The sequence below is a fragment of the Felis catus genome, chromosome C2, assembly GCF_018350175.1.
Source record: "Felis catus isolate Fca126 chromosome C2, F.catus_Fca126_mat1.0, whole genome shotgun sequence".
Taxonomy (NCBI): Eukaryota; Metazoa; Chordata; class Mammalia; order Carnivora; family Felidae; genus Felis; species Felis catus.
Window position 1 is genome coordinate 51,485,291 of NC_058376.1, and position 18,499 is coordinate 51,503,789.

At 33.8% G+C, this 18,499-nt stretch overlaps 1 long non-coding RNA gene across 1 annotated transcript in view; it reads left to right on the top strand.

Annotated features, from left to right (window-relative positions):
* Window positions 1-274: 274 nt before the first annotated feature.
* LOC123379936 overlaps window positions 275-18,499 on the top strand; it is a 113,930-nt gene continuing 95,705 nt past the window's right edge. The window contains exon 1 of the long non-coding RNA XR_006585016.1: window positions 275-480. This is a non-coding gene — a long non-coding RNA (uncharacterized LOC123379936). The remainder of the gene's footprint in view (window positions 481-18,499) is intronic.

The following is an 18,499-nucleotide window of genomic DNA, read 5'->3' on the forward strand; positions in this document are numbered from 1 at the left end:
AAAGCTGAACTGAAATGCAAAGAGAAAAAAATATATACTTCAAAAAATTGTACATCCAAGGCTTGTAGGACAACTATAAGTGGTATATGTATGGCGGGAATACCAAAAGGAGAAGAAAGAGTAGGGAACAGAAGAAATATTTGAAATGATAATGACTGATAATTTTTTCATGTTAGTTTTAGATGCCAAACCACAGATCTAGGTAGCATAGGGAAACCACACATGATAAATACAAAAAAAAAAAAAATACACCTTTGCATATCATTTTCAAATTGCAGAAAGTCAATGATCAAAAATCCTGGAAGCAGCCAGACGGGAAAACAACAACAACAAATAAACCTTACCTGTAGAAGAACAAAGATAACAATCACCTTCAACATCTCAGAAACTATGCAACAAGAAGAGAATAGAATGAAATATTTAGAGTGTCAAGAGAAAAAAGCTACCAACCAGGATTTCTGCACACATGGCATGTGGCCAGTAAGTAGACATGCCTTTTATAAGTGTTAAAAGTTCTTTAGAGATAAAATAATACAGGTCGGAAATTCAGGTCTATATTTAAAAGGGGGGGAATATAAAAACAGAGAGGGAGACAAAACATAAGAGACTCTTAATGCATGAGCATTAAGAGAGAGAGACAGAGCATGAGCAGGGGTGGGGCAGAGAGGGAGGGAGTCAGAATCTAAAGCAGGCTCCAGACTCTGAGCTGTAGTATAGAGCTGATGTGGGGCTGGAACCCAGGAACCATGAAATCATGACCTAAGCCAAAGTCTGATGCTTAACTGACTGAGCCATCCAGGTGCCCCAAGAGACTCTTAAATACAGAGAACAAACTGAGGGCTGCTGCCGGGGGTGTTGACTGGGGGGGATTGGCTAAATGGGCAAGGGGCATTAAGGAGGACACTTGTTGGGATGAGCACTGAGTGTTATAAGTTATGAATCACTAAATTCTATTCCTGAAATCATTATTACACCATATGTTAACTAACTTGGATTTAAATAGATAAACAAACAAATGGGGGTGGGGAGGGGAGAGCATCAAAAAGGAATAAGTGAAAGTAAAATCAAAACTTTCGTTATCCATATTCTTTGGGCACCTGGGTGGCTTAGTTGTTTGGGCGGCCCACTCTTGGTTTCCACTCAGGTCAGGATCTCACAGCTTCATGGGTTCAACCACTGCATCAGGCTCTGCACTGGCAGTTCTAAGCTTATTTTGCGTACTCTCTCCCCCTCTCTTTATCCCTCCCCCACTAATCACTAAAAATTTTAAAAAATGGAAATAATTTGCTAGGATGGAAGAAAAAATTGAATCATAAAATGCTCTATTAAAACCACAAAAGGCAGGAAAAATGTGGAACAGATAAATAGGAACAATGAACAAGGGCAACAAAAAGAAAACAGTAGCAAATATGGTAGGTATTAATTCAATAATATCAGTAATCACTTTGAATGTCAGTGTTCTATATGCACCATTTAAAAGAAAGATTTATAGAGGTTAGAAATACAAGACCCAACTATATGTTGTGTATGAGAATCCTACTTTAAATATAAAGACACATATGTGTTAAAAGTAAATGGATGGAGAAAATATGCTACTTCTAAGCAAAAGAAGCAGGAGAGGCTTTATAAATATCAGACATCATTTCAGCAAACAATATACAAACACCAATAAGAACAGTCTTCAGGGGCGCCTGGGTGGCGCAGTTGGTTGAGCGTCCGACTTCAGCCAGGTTACGATCTCGCGGTCCGTGAGTTCGAGCCCCGCGTCGGGCTCTGGGCTAATGGCTCAGAGCCTGGAGCCTGCTTCAGATTCTGTGTCTCCCTCTCTCTCTGCCCCTCCCCCGTTCATGCTCTGTCTCTCTCTGTCCCAAAAATAAATAAACGTTGAAAAAAAAATTAAAAAAAAAAAAGAACAGTCTTCAAAATAACTGACCTGTAGTCTTAAAAATTTCAATATTAAGAAACAAAGGACCAAGAATTCTTTCAGATAAAAGGAAGCTAAAAACATGTGGCAACTAAATCTAATGTCTGAACCTGGATTAAATGCTGGACCTTATTGGGGAAAACAAATAACTATAAAGTACACCATTTTAACAACTGATAAAACATGAATATGGATTGTGAATTAGATGATAGTGTTGTATCAAGACTAAATTTCCTCATTTTGATAACTATATTGTAGTTATGTAACAAAATACTCTTGTTCTTTTAAAATGGTCTCCAAACTATTCTAAAATGTTTCAGGATTAAAAATGTGCATATCCACACATAGGCAAATACAAACACGAGAGGGAGGCAGAGAGATAGAGAAATAGGGGGAGAAAGAAAAAGAGAAAGAGAAAATGATTAAAGATGCAAGATATAAATAAATGATAGGTGGATCTGGGTAAATGATATTCAGGCATTTCTTGTATTATTCTCACATTTTTTCTCAAGTTTTCTGATATGTAAGGATGAAGTTACAAAATATCAGGTAAGTAAAACCATTGAAAGTGAGTATATGAAACGATGACAAAGAAAAATAGGAAAAATTAGTATTGTCACTCACCAAAGTATTAACTTTGAAGACTTTGAGCTAACAGGGATCCTAGAAGTAATTTTGTCCTAATCCCCTAATTTCTGCATGGGGAACTGAAGTCTAAAGGGATTAAATAGATAATTTAGAGTACAAATGTATTTATCTGCAAAGCCCGGTTTATGATCCGAATCATTTTACACACAGCCCTGTATCCTTTCTGCATTAAATATATGTTTCTTCTCTTCAGTTGAGGCATTTGTGCTATCAATCGTCCCTTCTCATGCAATTAGAAAGCACCAAGTGAAATGCAGAGCAGTCAACAGAGTCATCTGTAATTTCTTTCTCTTTTACTTGCCTTTCTCATAGTACCAGGTGAAATTACAAAATTCAAAGAAGCTGCATGATGAAAGATGTTTTTTAGTATTATATTGATCTCCATTAATTTTACATGTTCTCCCACAAAACCTTTCTACTCTTTCTAAAGTAAACTTCAACTTGGTGTAGTGGAATTATCTCTGACACTACATGGCAATATTTTATGTTCTTAGACATATACAAATATTTCCCTAATACTTGGAAGTAAGCAAAGGCTCAAATATCCATTAAAATAAGGGAGATACTAGATAAAGAAAATGCCTTGGTCATTTGTATACACAGTCATATAATGCAGTATATGGACTATAAAACAACACAAATAGTCACATATCCCAGTTGTTTTTTTTCCTGCATGTTACTTTATTTTGATAACATTTTAAAAATGTATTTGAAGGTGTGTCTGGGTGGCTAAGTCGATCGAGTGTTCGACGGGCTCAGGTCATGATCTCACAATTCGTGGGTTTAAGCCCCATATCAGGCGCTGCACTGACAGTGTGGAGCCTGCTTGGGATTCATTCTCTCTCTGTCTCTCTCTCTCTCTCTCTCTCTCTCTCTCTCTCTCTCTCTCTCTCTCTCTCTTTTTCTCTCTCTCTCCCCCACCCTCCTCCCCGCTCTTCCTCCCACTCAGGCTCTCTTGCTCTAAAAATAAATAAACTTAAAAAATAAAAAAAAATAAATAAAAATGTATTTGAAGTTTATACCCTTAATAAATCTGTGATATTCTCTCTACTTTGTGAAGTTCAAAGGAATGAATATTTAAAACATAAACCATTACACTTGAATTGAATGAAAATGAAAAGAAACCACAAACAAATCCATTTACTGTATTATACCTTAGCATTTTTTTGTATGCATGCCTCTTCACTAAAAGAACAAAATAGTAACTCTTCAAAAGCAGAAGGTAGAAAAAAATACAACATATAATTCAATTTTAAAGTTATGCTTTGTTATTTGAGTTGAGGTTTTCTAATCCACTATATAAAATATCACTCAGAAATATTCCTCAATTTGCAATGTAAGTAGCTGTAAAAAAAAAAACTGTGTAATATAAATAGTAAAGCCTAATTTGTGCCCAATTTTTACATATGTAAATTTTTTTAGAATTTTCATAATTTATATTTTTGTAATTGTCCATTTTCAAAATTCTTATTATTTTCTATCAAAATGTTCTTAATATTTTTAAAGCCCCTTCAATCTGTTGTTTTCTTGATAATATTTATTTTTATGTTCTTTTTCTCTTCATCAGTCTTGTAAAATCAATTCTCTGTTAGTCTTCCTATAAAAATTTTTTTTTGTTAAGGAGCTTTTTGTTCAGTTTTATTAATTCTTGGTTTATGATTGTTATACTTTCTTATTCCTTACATTTATTTGGGGGGTTTTGATAAAATCTTAATAAAATTTTTAATTTAATTTTATTTTCTTAGTTATAGTTATGGTTATAAAAATCTACCTATAAGTATCATATGACATTTTCTTTTTTTTAGTCAAGCTTTTTTACATATGTGATTTAAAACAATTCAATGTTAGGGTGGCTGGATGGCTCAGTCAGTTAAGTATCCAACTTTGGCTCAGGTCACAATCTCATGGCTCATGAGCTCAAGCCCCACATCAGGCTCTGTGCTGACGTCTCAGAGCCTGGAGCCTGGTTCAGATTCTGTGTCTCTCTCTGCATCCCCGTTCATGTTCTCTCTCACTCTCTCAAAAATAAACATTAAAAATATTTTTTAAAAATTAAAAATAAATAAAAAATAAAAAAATTCTGTGTTAAAAAAATGAAGAACAAAAACAAAACACTGCTTATTTCTAATTTTTAACTTCTAATTTAATTGCAAAATGTTCAGAATATATCACCTGTACACAATTTCTAATTTTGCAAATTTTTAGTGTTTTTCATCCTGGTACAAATTCAGTTTTTTAAGTAAATATTTCAGACATATTTGAAGATCAGATTCTTCTGTTTTTTAGTGCAGTGAACACTTTTGACTATACCCTGCAGATACCTTGTAGCCTGATTTAATTTTTTATGTAAATGATATGATAAGCACCTCTTAAGAGGTATTTGAGAGTCCTAAAAAATTATGTTTGTCGAATTCTTCCAGTTTTGCTGAATTTTCTCAGTACTTAAAGATTATGAATGTTATATTTTCTCAGTGGATTATAACTTTTATGAATGCAAAGCATCTCTTCCTGTCTCATTTTAAAAATTTACTTTAAGTTCATATTTGCCCAAATGTCATCAATGTTGTCAGACATTCATTCTATAACATCTTTGTAAGGTCAGTATTTTCAACCACATTGCGCTATTATTGATGCTTCCTCTGTAAATTTACAACTTGATATTTTAACATAAACTGAGAACATTTGTGTCTCGTTAGACACAAATATGTATCATTGCATTTATTATAAGATGTGATTTTTTGTTAACTTTATTTTAGGCATGGTGTTTCATGTAGGGAAAGGCATAGCCCTTTCTTAGTTGACAACGTATACATTTCTCCTTTAGTAGTGTTAGCACTAAATCACTAACATCACTAAAATATTTTAATAATATATTCAAATTTATATTATGTATTTTGAGAGATATATTTTATATGACTTATCTATATATATATTGCATTTATAATTATATATATAATTTTATATATTGTATTATGTAATTTATAATTAAATAATTACATACATTACATCTGTAATTATATATAATTATTTTATATTATTATATAATTTTGTGTGTATATATGCACATATATATTATAAATACATAAAAGTTGTTTTATGTTATTATGTAATTATAATTATGTGTATCTATACATACACATATATATATAAGTTGTCCCACCTTAGCCCAAACTAATCAATATTCCTAAGATGTTGTTATGGTAGTTACCTTCCCCCATCACTTGCAAAAATTTGTTGAAATGACCTGCAATTTTTATTCCCATCCATAAAACTGTTTTTACTTTATTCCTCTGTTTTTTTAGGAAATACTTCTTACCATTTATTTTAAGCTTTACAGTTATATTATCAATCGTTGTAAACTTAAAGTTATAAGTTATAATAGTTTCTTACTCAAATGTTTAACAATCTTCATATTCTATATTCTTCTTTTGTCCATTTGTTTGCTTATGTTGTTGCTTACTTAATTTTCTTCAATAATTTCTTAGTAGTATTATGACTACTGAATCATCACAAGTAATGATTCTTCAATCATCACATTTGAAAATATTATTGGCAGAGATTCTTAGGTTAAGCATAATTTAAATTAAAAATAATGCCCTTATATTTTGTTATGGTTCGTCAGTTATAAAGCATTATACTCAACTCTAACAGGCTTACAATAACATTCTCTACCTAGGCAGTTAGCCCCTAGTTTGCCCAGACCGAATTCAAAGACTTGGGCTCCCAGGATGGGATAATTTAGGGGTAATACTAAAGAAATACTCAATGACAGAATAAAATTATTACGGTATTATAAAGACAATGCTGCAGTGATGGTAAGCATCCATTGAGAGATTGTGTAGATTATTCAAACTACTGTTGATGTGGGGAAATCTCTCCCCACTAATAATAACAATTTTGTTGCCACATGATTCTTTCTAAATATTTTACCAGTATGGGACTTGAAGCAGTAGAAGGTAAATTAAAAAGTAAATTCAGGGCAAAGTTTGTTACCATATCATTTATGACCTTACATTTCTTGCAACCACACTATTCTACATCTTCCTACATGCCCCTTTTCAGGTCAACACATCTATAGAACATTGTCTTAAGCAACAGTGATAAATTGAGGGGTGTTGCTGTTAGTGTGAAATGGACTGACTCTAATGTAATAAATGAACATCTTAGAAACATTAATCAGTTCACTATTGATGGATATGAAGATAAAGATGTGGAATTAAGGCAAATCTTCTCAGGTGTAAGCAATCAATGGTATACGACTATAAACTATCTGCGTAGGACCAAATAATGTATAATATTTTAGCCTTAGCAGAAAGTCCAAAAAGATGATGAGGCAAGTGAAAATGAAATACATTTTTTTAAATTAGTTTGTCTGTAGAGTGATAGGTCGGCTCATGAAGAACTTCTGTTTCTTTCAGTAGTTTTAAAGAAATACAGTTATGAAACTTCTGTTAAGTTACAGTAAATCACATTTATTTTTTCACAAATAATATCCTTTCTTCATGTTGCTGCTTCTTAAGCTTTTCGTTTCACTATGATCATAACTGTGATGGTTATTTTTTATTTAAAAAATTACATATGCTTCCACTATTTACACATTAGGCATGAGCTTTTAAGACCTTTTTTTTTTTAAAGAACTTTTTTTAATGTTTATTTATTTTGAGAGAGAGAGAAAGAGAGGGTGTGAGCAGGGGAGAGGCAGAAAGAAGGAGAGAGAGAGAGAATCCCAGACAGGCTCAGCGCTGTCAGCTGTCAGTGAAGAGCTGGACGTGGGGCTCTGTCGCAGGAACCATGAGATCACGATGGGCGTAAATGCCTGAGCCTCCAGAAGCCCCATAATCTTTAATTTTTAATTGTAATTTCAGTTAATACAATTTGGGGCAGTGTTACAATTAATATGGTCATCAAATAATCACCAAATACATGTATAGTTAACTTTTTATTGAAATGTTTTATTATGTAAGCTCAGAACCTTTGGTAAAACATTCATGGATGAAATGGATTAAATGACTGAATTCAACTATACTGTCCTCCACAAACTTTGAGGCAACACAAGCAACCTAAGTGATATGTAAGTTTAATATGCACACAGCACAAATTAGGAGGAAAGTGACGTAGATGATCAAAATCACAAGAATTTGAAACATGAGCCAGAGAAGAGACTATAATGCTTGTTGATTTCTGGGTGGCAATGAGCACCCTTGAATAAAAAAAAGTCTAAACAAAATCAATTTGTATGCCTTTTTAAAGGGCCTGTAAAAATAGAGAAGAGGTTATGTGATAAATTATCACAGAAAATGAATAAAGGGCTCCTGGGTGGCTCAAGTCTGTTAAGTGTCCAACTTTGACTCAGCTCGTGATCTCGTGGTTCAAGAGTTCAAGCCCCGCATCAGGTTCTGTGCTGACAGCTCAGAGCCTGGAGCCTGCTTCAGATTCTGTGTCTCCCTCTCTCTCTGGCTCTCTCTCTCTTTCTTTCTCTTTCTCTCTCTCTCAAAAATGAATAAACATTAAAATTTTTAAAAAAGACAGAAACAACCCTTCAGTCATCGCCTCAATATTAATTTTCCTCTTTCCTCAGGTGCTTTTCTATCATGTCTTTGTCACTTCTTTCCTCTCCTTTCATTCCTTTCCTCTTGTTTCTTCCATTCATCTTCTGATATCACCTTGGCTTTAGCAAAGTGCAACATATTTATAGTGAAGGAATGAAGAAAATTCATTTAAATGCTTTTTTTCTCAATTCAAGCTGAACTTGGATTTCTATTACCAGACTTAGTGATACTATAGTCTTGTGGACAATCTGTAAAATAAAACACAAATTAGCAGTGCCCACATTGCCAGATTCTATGTCTGTCCATTTGGGTAAAGAGATGAATATTTTCTGTGGAGATATTTCTTGCCTGACTCTGCTTCGTTGATCTACAATTTTCATAGTGACACTAACTTTATTTAATAAAGTATTCGAACAACTTATGTACTTAGCAACAAATCATGAGCTGTCATTTAGGGAATAGTTTTTTTTTTATTTTTGTTTTATAAATTTAAGAAAAATAAGTGGCACACTGATGTCATATTAGCTCGAGGATAAACCTGCCAGTTTGAATAAATGATAGTTGTTTACCCTACATCAATGCTGTAGGTTGCCTCCAAACAAAAAAAGGATGAATCCTTATTTCAAATGTAGCAGTAGAATATATTCACAGTAAATATCATAGTTTTTATGTGTTTTCCTATCTAATAACACATTCTTCAAATCTACAGTCTTTTAAATGAAAGTGTTGAACCTAGATATGAAAAATAATTTAAAAATAGAAAAAGAGTGACAAGTGCTACTTTTTATAACTTCAATGGATATTAGGCATACTGAAGAGTGTATGAGGTAATATTTATATTTTAGTGGTTATGCAAAAGGGGAAGAGAACACAGAGGAAGAAGTGGGGTCTATAATACTGGAAATTCTGTATATTGAAACTGACAGTGAAATGATTAAGTGCCAATTCAGTACTGTGTGTGATACACTCTGCCCCAATTGGGTAAATTTATTGTTTTGGGTTCTATAAGAGTCATGACCCAAATACAGCATGTACTAAACTTAATATACCCTGTTTTATCATTAAATCTCTTCTCAAAGTGTAATTTTTGAAGCAGAGGAAGGGTAAAATCTATGAATTATTGAAATATTTGAACCTATACTAGGATGTTTGATTAAGTCTGTTCATTCCTGAAAGCAAAATGTAATAATACATTTTTAGGTTAAATTGAAAAAAGGGGGGTTTATAAGCTTTCAGCCATTTTTTTTAAATCATTGAGAATAATCTTGATTCATTTTCTGAAGACAGGCATTACTATACCTGTCACTAATTCTCCCTTTCTGGCATTGGCTACTGAGGTAGATTGAATTATGGCTTTATCCTTGGAATGGTCTTGACATGGGTCTAGCATTCTTCTCTACCTTTTGATTTAGGACTTTCGGCCATATGTAGCTTACTTGGACAAATGGCACGTAGTGATCATTTCTGAACCTAAGCATCATCACATAGTTCTGTGCAGTCTCTTGTGCTTTTGCCATTACTATGAGGAGAGCACACCCTGGCTGGTCTGCTGGTCCAAGGAGGATGAGACACATGGGGAGCAGACTAGGACTTGCAGATCTGCAGTTCTGCCTATCTCAACCCATTCTGGAGTAGATGATCCCCAGCTGACGCTCAGATTCATAAGGGAATATAGTAAAATTTAGGTAAGCTACCAAGCTGAGCCCTGCCTTGGTCAGCCACTCAAGTGTCAGCATGAACAAACCTCCTGTTCCAGAGATAGTTGATATGAAGACATATTTGTTTGCTTGTTTGTTGTCTTGGCAATAACTAATTAATGCAGCTACTTTTTTTTTTCATGGCTATTCCCATGAGTTTCTTCTGCCCTTTTTCTGAAATGTGTAACTGAAATTAAATGACTGAGTAAGTTACTAAGTGTTCCATATGAATTTGCTGTAGTGTAAGGAAATCACAGTATATATCTGATGAAGAGTAAACTAACCAACAGATCACATGAATATTTAGGTTCGGTTTCCGCCAGGAATTCATAAGATAATGCTTTGAGAGTTTTAGTGTGTGTCTTTTAGAGTCACCTAGCTTTCTTTTTAGTTTAGCCATTGTCAATTTTTTTTCATTTTTCTTTGATGCAGGTATAAATATTTGGCAATAGCTCAAAAGCATGCTCTATGAAGCCACCTAAGTCGAAACCTTAAAGCTTTATTCTTCTTTAAAATCCACTTAAACCACTTTAGTAACTTTCCTTTTCCTGGACTTGCTGTAGCTGGAAAATTTTTCCTAAATGCTGTTCACTGCTCTCAATACACTTATTTTTGCCTACTCAGGTTTTATCCTCTTAAAAGTGAGGATTTTACTAAGTCACCTTTAATATATGAAAGTGAATTTACACTGATATTGTCCTAAAGTTTCTCCTGGTCTTTACTGTGACATGGCAAACATTTATGAGACTACTGACTGGAGTTACTAGTTCAATGTGTATTCAAGGTCCCAGTTCCTCACAAAGAATCAAATCCTGTTCTCTCACCACTGTAGCAGCTGTGCCTGGGATCCCAGCAGTAACCTGATTGGGAGAGACTGTACCTTAATGGCAAAGAAACCAAACCTCTTAAGTCAGAAAAATAACAGAAATTGAGATAATGTTGCATATATTGTTTGAACATCTAGTGAGGCAAGATACCAAAAGCAAGGTTGGATATAAAACCAGTGTAAAACTGGTTCCACCAACCCAGGCAACAATTTATTTAATGATGCAGCATAAGAAAAAAGATTACTTGCTCTTCTGTGCACAGCTCTCATTACAGTGGATTGGAATAACTAGATTTAGACAAGTTGCTGAAGGGATAGGCTTAAAATAATCAAGTTTTAATAGCATTTTTATTTTAGAAGGAATTTATAAAAGATATATTCAAGAACATCACTTCTGACTAGCTAGCTCTTCAGGAATCTCTGCAAAAAATTATTTTTTAAGTTTTTATTGTAATTTCCGTTAGTTAACATATCATGTTATATTAGTTTCAGGTGTGCAATATAGAGATTCAACAATTCCATACATATTCAGTGCTCATTACAAGTGCACTCCTTAATCGCCATCACCTGTTTAACCTATCTCCCTATCCAGTTCCCCTCTGGTAACTATCAGTTTGTTCTGTTTCTTGGCTTGTCTATCCCTCTATATATTTTTCCCTTTTGCTAATTTGTTTTGTTTCTTAAATTCCACATATGAGTGAAATCATATGGTATTAGTCTGTCTCTGTCTGACTTATTTCGCTTAGCATTATACTCTCTAGCTCCAACCATGTTGTTGCAAATGGCAAGATTTCATTCTTTTTTATGGCTGAATAATCTTTATCCAATTCATCAATCAATGGAAAAATTCCATTTTTCTACAGAAATGAAATAAAGAGAATGAATGTAGTAAAGAAGGTATGTGGTGCAATATAATAAATCTTTATGTATTTGTAACCCTACATCATTCTTGCCAACTTCTTGCCATCTACCTAAAGGATGTGAAAGAACTAAAGTTATTATTCATGGTAGGATTTACATTATAAATGCTGGAGACCAAATTCCATTTATTGTGTTGTAATGCCCTATTCAGATGTGATTGAATAACTTTATCTGCCTAGTATCTTCCAAAGCTAATTGACTACACTCAGTGAGTCATACTTATGCCAATTAGCAATGATTTAGCATGACAACCATCACATGCAAATATCAATTTTTGTTTCTTTTTAAGAGTCGGCACCAAGAAGTGGGGATTATGAAATGAAGTGTACAGACAGCTTAAACTATACTTTATGCTAAAGGAAACAACTATGAACATTTTATAATATAGAGTACAAACAAGGAGAAGATAGAGGTTTTTGAAGGTGATCATAAACTTGCAATGCTTTTTTTTTTAGGTAAAAACATATCCAGACTGACTTTATCTTGTTCTTGTTAAGCCCATTGGTCTACAAGAAGAGTTCTGCAGAAAATGGGGGTTTCAAGGATGTTCAGAAGTTTAGAGTATGTGCAACAGACCTAGGTTATTGACTCCTAAGCCCAATTTATCAAGAGAATTTCAGCATATGCTCATGGAATTAATGGATTTACCAACTACTTCATTACAAAGAAGTGGCTGGCCTAATGCAATGACTTCCTGAAGATTCAAGTGTGGCATTAGTTGATAGACAATATATCAAAAGGATGGGGATCTCCCTTAGGATTTGTGATATGCTTTGAACCAGAGACCATTGTATGGTACTTTCACCCCCATAGTCAGAATACAGGAAATAGGAAATCAAGGAATGGTTATGGGAGTGGCTTCTCTCACTATTATTTTTAATAAATTACACAAAGAACTTTTGCTTTTTATCTGGCAACTTTGAGCTCCACTTGTGGAACAGTCTTAGTCTTCAAGAAGAGAATGCTTCCTCTATGGGTAGGCAAAATGGTACTATTGAATTGGAAAACAAGCTTGCTACTTGGAAATTTGGGGCCCCACTGAACTAACAGGCAAAAAGTTTAGTCTAATGGCTGAGGTGATTAATACTGATTATCAATAGATAACTGTTTTGCTTCCACACAGCAGGAACACAGAGGACTCAATACATTTAAGAGAATAGACTCTCAATACTTCTATGCACAATTGTAAAGGTAATTAAAAAACTAGAGCAGCCAAAGAAAGGAAAACTATGGAGGACTCCAATCATTCAGAAATGAAGAGTTTGAATAATTACACCTGCTAAAGAACATCAACTATATTCTGACTGAAAACATAAAATATGGAATAGGTAGCAGAAGAATAAATTTGCAGATCTCAAATGTAGCCTCATGATCAATTATAGAAGTGAGGACTGTGGCAGTTTTTTGTTTTTTGCATGTTATGTGTATATACAGTATAACCTTGGTTTGCGAGCATAATTTGTTCCAGAAACATGCTTGTAATCCAAAGCACTTGTATACCAAAGTGAATTTCCCCATAAGAAATAATGCAAATTCAGATGATTCATTCCACAACCCAAATATATTCATATAAAAATGATTACAATACTGTAATATAATAGAAAATAATAATGAAAACACAAAATATAAAGGAAAACATAAATTAACCAGCACTTACCTTTGAAAACCTTCATGGCTGGTGTGAGAGAGACAAGAAAGAGGGGGTTATTGTGTAGGAGGACTTTCACCAACATTAACGGAATCACTGCTATTCATCGGTTCAATGGAATCTTTTTCTTTTCGTGCAGCTTTAACGAGGAACCTATCCAATGACTCTTGCTTTTGATTTCAGGGAAAGGTGACATTGCATTGATGATCACCCACAGTCCCACAGCAAGAGAGAGAGAAGAATCATTGGCTCAATTGTGGTCATGTGACCTTTGGTATCACATACTATTCTTATTGTAATACATCACTCATTTATCAAGTTAAAATTTATTAGAAATGTTTGCTCATCTTGTGGAACACTGACAGAACAAGTTGCTCGCAATGCAAGGTTTTACTATTTATTTTTATGCACATTATTTATTTGCATCTCTCCCTATCCTCTTATTATTTTATATTCAAGGTTTATTTTATATGTAAGGTTATTGGAAGTTAACCTTACATTTTTTTTCTTTAGGAACAAATATTCAGTGAAATGGTGACCAGATTTGAGTCGTAACTAATATAGCTAGTAATGGGATACAATGACAATTAGGACTTTTTGTTTCCTCATTTTGAGAGGGGATAAGAACTGCATCCATTGTACAAAAAATAGTTACATCTCGTTAAGTGAAAACATTAAATTGTTTTTGTTGTTTTATAAAGGTGTGTATGGAATGTGAATAGCTGTCAGTGTAGAATGAGACAGTAACCAATATACTGACTGTTAGCTGCAGATCAATCCTTTCTTCCCTTGAGTTGTTATAATAGACCTAGATATTGGTACTTGGCCAACTGATATTGATGTTAAGCTTTGTCAAGAGAAGGTACTAGAAAGAGAATGCAATACTAGGTCAGCATGAGGGAGTTGAGCTATTTTTGTCTTGACAAGTGGTAGCTTGAATGTGGAAAGTGGAATGTAGTAGTGTTAACCTCAGAAGCCCCCATGAACCAAATGAAGTCCAAACACATCAGTGGGTTTCTTTTCCATCCAGTGGGTTGCTGCTTTAGACCAGCTACAGCTCACATACTTGTGCAAGTTTCTTCACCACCTGGGCAGGATGACCCACCTGTTTCAGCAAATTTACTTGTTACAGTCTGAGTGTCCCTTTCCCCCACTTTTTCCAAAGAGGTCTTAATCCCAGACTATGAGTCTGTCCCCTATCTTAAGTTTCTAAGTTTCTAAGAAAGGTCTTACTCCCTTTTCCTCAGCCCTAGACACAGGAAGAACTTTACACATTTGTCATTAGTGCACTCTTCCTGCATCGTTTACTTCTGCACATCTTAATTATTAATCACCTTTAACTAGTTAACAGTTCCCAGTATCATTATTATTTACTAGTTAACTGTGCTCAATATTAAATTCCTCATGTCCATATTATTGATATATTTTCTGTCTTCTGACTTGACACAGACTAACACAATCACACTTCTTGTTGTACCTCTATTTTTTATTTCTCCTGACATTTGTCTATTTTTTATTTTCATGTCTCCTGGCATTTCCGTTGCTTTTCTTCATTCTATTTATCTTATCCCATTCCAATTATTGTCCTTAAGATGAAATTTAAAAACATTTAAAAAAATTTTTTTACATTTATTTATTTTTGAGAGACAAAGAGAGACAGAGAATGAGTGAGGGAGGGGCAGAGAGAGAAGGAGACACAGAATCCAAAGCAGACTCCAGGCTCTGAGCTGTGAGCACAGAGCCCGACGTGGGGCTTGAACTCACAAACTATGAAATCATGACCTGAGCCAAAGTCATACACTTAACTTATTGAGCCATTCAGGCACCCCAAGATGAAATTTAAAATTTGCACATTAATAATATTAATTGAGAATTGTGTTTTTAACCAACTTTTTTTAACTTTTAAGGCAAGATAAATTATGGCATTTTTTATTTCTCTAAGGAAAAAACGGCATTTTAAAAAATGTTAGCTACATTCATTTTCATGTGCTAGGCAAGCCTTTGGCTATTAAAATCTTAAACTAGTATCCAAGTCCAGGTTCAAAGTACTGGCCTGCCCTTCATATCTAACCACCATCTCTCAAACTCCAGATGAGTTCCATCAGGTATCTCCCATAGACAATACATGTAAATGAATGAGCATCAGAGTATGAAATTATTAATTCATATGCTTTTATAAAATAAGGTTTAGCTCAGTTTGATAATTATTTATGGGTAAGCTGAGAAAAAAATAAATAGTAAGCTATAAATACAATTTAGAATAGGAGGTAAACAGGGAAGACATTACCTGGTAATGTGAGTCTTATTGCCTCCATATTCAGCCCATAGAAGAGATCCAAATAACAACCCTAACACCATGAAAGCAGTCAGAATCTAAAGCCAGAAGGACAAAACTGTCATTGAGTAATAAGTAGTTACTTCACACTCATTGTCGAGATACATGATTTTGTTTTGGTTCATACTTCTATTACCACAGTCAGCCAAAAAGTTTAGTCTATCTAAAAATGTTGGTATTTCACAATGGAAGGATCAAAACAAATATAAGCTACATTATAGGAAAGAACCTCCTAAATATCTGAAAGGGAATTTTACTTTCATTGTTGTTTCCATTGAAGGGGTAAGATAATGAATTAAGCAAAAATTCATTGATCTATCAAATGTAGAGGATATTACTAATTTTGATTTTAACCAATGAAGCTGCCTTTTGACAGGGAATGGTAGTCAGGCTTTATATTATGATACAATAAGTAGGAAGCATTTTTAAATTAATTTGACAAGTAACAAAACTTTATTAATATTTTAATCACAATAAATGTGATAAATCCCTTTTCTTCCCTTTATTTAACTAGTTAATTTTTAGATCGCTCCTTTAGATCTCAGGATGAAGATATTTTACTTCCTTAGATGCAACCATATGAAAACCTGTGGAACAGATGGAGGGCACAACCTGGAATGGAGCCTTATAGAGACATATTTGTCATTAAATCCCTACAAATCACATTTTACCACTTCATGTGGTATACACCTGTGGCTGCTTGATAATGTACTTTGCTGTCACACAAGAGACTCTGGAGCTCTGTAAATGCCTACTTTGTTGTCTTTATAATTTGCCTTAAAACAATAACAAAATAAGGGGACTGGAGTATCATAGGGAGATAATGTCCACAGGAGGTGCATAAGATGCTTTAACAAGACCTCTTCCTGCCAAAATTCCTATGTTTTATATTCTATCCCTGTGTTCCTCAGGGGTGAAAATGGGAGTTTGCCATTAAAGATTGATTTTCTTAGTTTCTTATGATTATAAACACACCTGTTCACAATAACTTTATGATGATAGACTAAAGAAATTTTGTTCTAAGTATTTCTTCTCATATGTCCTGTATTTTGCCTAGAACAGGAGTTGGTCTTTTGATAACTGATTCTCAATATAGCAATTGTTCAAGGTATGGAATTTGTAATATTTGATAAACATATAATCTCTACATACTTATTTAAAACTGAACTGTTGAAACATCCTACCTAGGCTTGACTGCTTGTATATTTAAAGGAGAATCTGAACTCTGAATATTAACCATTATATCTATGCATACTTTATGTTACTCATTGAACCTTATAAATGTAAACAATGAGACTCTTCCTCTACTTTTATTATATTTTAGGTCAGTGCAACATTAAATCCTCAATTCATTATCCATGGGAATAAAAATTGACACTATATAACCAAGTAGGTCCATAGTCTCTGTGAAGTTTTCATAGTATTAAACTGAGGAGTAACTTCGCATTTCTAAAATGTAAAAACAACAGAAAATTTTAAGAATACCACAATTTTTTCAGTCTGAGACACTTAAAAATGTCAAAAATGCAAGTTATATAAATAACCACAAAAATATTAAGTTTCAAGTAAAATTCACAAATAAGAGGTGAATAAGTGGTGAATAAGGCAATAGATAGTTTAGTATCAAAAATTGATTTGAATAAGTTCTATTTCGGTTTGGAGAAGAGAAGGATCAGTTGGAATATAATAGAAATATACAAGGAGATTTTGAAGAATTGAAAACTCAGTCTCTTTATCTTTGTGGTTTCACAATGTGTCTGCTGATCTCAGTCCTTCAGCCCTCTGTGTGTCTGTCTCATTTTTTGTCTTCTACAGATAAACTCTCTTGGTCCTACTTGCTCATAGTTTGTGCCCCACCCCCATCCCAAACTCCCACCCACACCAATGGTAGCCTTAGCCCTTGATTCCACATCGACTGCAAACTTTCTCAGTTAAGTAGTGTAGTTTTCTTTTCCTAAATTATGAACTCCTGGAAAATAGAATCTTACTGGTCCAGTTTGGGGAACTAGGATAGCAATTTTCACATGGCTCTTTTAGACCAGTGCATATATTTTTAAGTGGAAATCAACCATGAATAAATAATAGCAATCTAATAAAGTATTAAAGTTTGGTAAGAATTGGGCTGATGAATTGGGTAGATTTATGACAGCTAAATTTTATTTAGTGTAAGATGAAAACAACTATTTTATTTACTCTTATAAATGAGCTCTTACTCATTGCTGTCAGACAAATTTCTTTTCTCACAATTCGCCCCACATTCCACACTTAATTCTGTTTCCATGCAATTTCTTTCTTCATTTCACACCTCTTTCTGGAAGCTTCTCTAATGAATTTACCAAATATTTTAGTTTGCTTGTAATATATAATTAGAAGTTTAATATGCCATTCAATATTGTAATTGTGTCATACATATTTACTACTTACCATATATTCGTATCTGTGTACCTGGTCAGGCTTACACAGTTGTAGAATTCTTGAAGTTATACTGTTTATTATACTTATTTCTCAAAACCACAGCCACATTATGAAATTCTGTAATTATAGTCTGATGCTAGTCTTTTGTGGCTAGAGGTCAAACACTATTGTCTAAAATCCGAGAGGGAATTTAGGGCTGAAACTATAGCTGTGGTTCAGTACAAATTTATGGTCAAATGATAGGAAGGTACTACATAAGCTAGTCGCAGAATGGTTTAAGAGTCCTTACCTCTATAGCTTTGTTGATAAAACATGAAAGATTAGAACCACCTATAATTTATTGAGGACTCACATGTAAAATAAATTGATGACGGGTGAAAAGCAAACTTCTAACTGAATATTCAATCTTAAATTTTACTAACCTGGGTGGAATGATCTTAATTCAGTTATGCAAAATGTAAATTAACCTGAGGTTAAGTTTTTTACCATCTGTTTTTCAAAAGGAAATGAATAATCAGAGATCTTCTGACTTATAA